Below are 2363 nucleotides of genomic sequence, written 5' to 3'. Positions count from 1 at the left end.
CTGGTGTTGCAAGGGGCGGCTTCACCCACTTCACCACAATGCAAGCCCATAAGTCTGTCTTTTAATTCCATTTTCCATGAACTTTTTGGAATTCTGAAATTTTGGGGATTTTTGAAAGTCCTCTCGTGCAATCATGTACAGTATATGAGACCTGACAATGGCTGTGTTATTCGTTTATATACTTACTATACTTTCTATCATTATGCTAGAGTGTAACTCTTCCACTTACAAAAAAAAAAAAAAAAAAAAAAAAAAAAAAAAAAAAAAAAAAAAAAAAAACAGCCCACACTACACAACCGTTTGCTGGCTTACACTGGCAGTAACCTCAGCTTCTAGGTTAGCATATCTTGCAATGCCATGATGGACACGGGCCCTGCAGGTTTGTGGAATTGCACCCAGCAATGTTCCCATAGTGATGTAGCATCCTCGAGTTGCACGTCCCAGAACACGTCCTATCAGGAGGTGATGCGTGCCCGAGCGTGCACTGTGCACTTACGTAGCCACGACCGGTGCCCCACATCCTTTCAACTCGGCTAGATCACCTATATCCTCCAACACCTTGCTTTCCCTCCGTATGTCTTTAAGATTTATGCACACGCATTCTCCCAGCAGCCTTGAAAACACAGGGTTCCCAGGCCACACTTGCTGTGTGCTGCTACCAAGCCAGCAGCCGGACGCGGCAGGGCTGCGAATGCCAGTCCGCTCCAGTGAGTCGTGGGGCTCCTGGCATGCACAGCTTCAGCCCCAAGCCACGCCCCTGCCCTCCAAATGCCTGCTGAGATTTGCTTGAAAGTGTGCTGCTTTCTGAGACACTGCCTGCCCCCTCCTGGACGGGGGTCTTTGCCTGCCTGCGTCACGGCCCTGAGGTCCTCGCCCCTCTCTTAGCCCCTCCCCTTTCTCAGCCCCTCCCCCTCTCTTAGAGCCTCCCCTTTGTCCAACGATGTTCTTCGCAGTAAACGCCCTGCAGACCGAATCCCATGTTGACATCGTCTTCTCAAAGGACCCAAACCCACACAGACCCTTGGAGCTTTCTCTCCCGGCTCTGTTGCACACAGAACACCACTGCTTGGGCATCCATTCCTCTGCCACTGGACATTTGCACCGTCCTGGTGTTTTCCAATTGCCTGTGAAGCTGATACATATGACACAAGATCATTTCTGAGTCATGGGGGATGCACAACTGGGCCTGTCCCCCAGAGCTTGGCGCCAGCCGCCTCTGTGAGCGCCCCAGTGACCCCCGACGCCTGGGAGCCATGCCCATAGTCCCGCCCCTCCGCTCAAGTGTGCACCAGACCTAGAGGCTCTTCTAGTGGACAGCAAATGCGGTAGAAGCTCAGGTTATAAATTATAAACCCTATGAGGGGTCGGCACTGTGGCGCAGTAGGTGAAAGCCCCGGCCTGCAGCACTGACATCCCATGTGGGTGCCAGTTCGAGTCCCGGCTACTTCACTTCCGATCCAGCTCTCTGCTGTGGCCTGGGAGAGCAGTAGAAGATGGCCAGTGCTTGGGCCCCTGCACCTGTGTGGGAGACCAAGAGCCAGCTCCTGGCTCCTGGCTTCGGATCAGCTCAACCCCAGTCATTGCACCCATCTGCAGAGTGAAACAGCAGGTGGAAGACCTCTCTCTCTCTTTCTCTCTCTCTCTCTCTCTCTCTCTCTCTCTCCCTCTGCCTCTCTGTAACTCTACCTTTCAAATAAATAAATATTTTTTAAAAGTGGTATTTCTTTGTCTGAATTGTAGAGTGACAGGAAGAGAGAAGGAGAGAGAGGAGAGAGAGAAGGAGAGAGAGATTGAGAGAGAGAGAGGACATCTTCCACCCACTGGTTCATTCTCATAACAGCCAGGACTGGGACAGTCCAAAGCCAGGAGCCTGGACCTCCATCCAGGTCTCCCATATGGATGGCAGAGACCAAAGTACTTGGGTCATCTTCCTCCACTGCCTTCCCAGGTGCATTGTCAGGAAGCTGGATCAGAAACAGGGGAGCCAGGGCTCCAATCAGCATGCTGGTGTGGATGTGGGCATCCCAGGCAACAGCTTAACCCACTGTGCCCACTGCCCAAGTCAGGGAGCTTTGGAGTGGTTTGTACACAGCGGTGGAGAGCTGCAGTAACAGTGTTCGAATGCATTCATAAACCTCTGGGCACCTCCCCCTGCCCTCGAGCTCCCATTGGCTCCCAGACCTTGTCCCACGAGGAAGGCCTCCCCGTCTTCCTCTGTCAGCCGCAGAGGCTGCTGGGGACAGCACTGTCAGAGCTGGGCGCAGCTGTCAGGCCCGCCTCCTCTGTGGAATGCCCCACACACGCCCATTCATTCTGTTGTTCTTCAAATCTATCTGAGCTCCCAACCTGTGCCAGACACTTCC

This window comes from Oryctolagus cuniculus, chromosome 18 (genome assembly GCF_964237555.1).
Source record: "Oryctolagus cuniculus chromosome 18, mOryCun1.1, whole genome shotgun sequence".
Lineage (NCBI taxonomy): Eukaryota > Metazoa > Chordata > Mammalia > Lagomorpha > Leporidae > Oryctolagus > Oryctolagus cuniculus.
Note: the sequence above shows the minus strand (reverse complement) of the source record.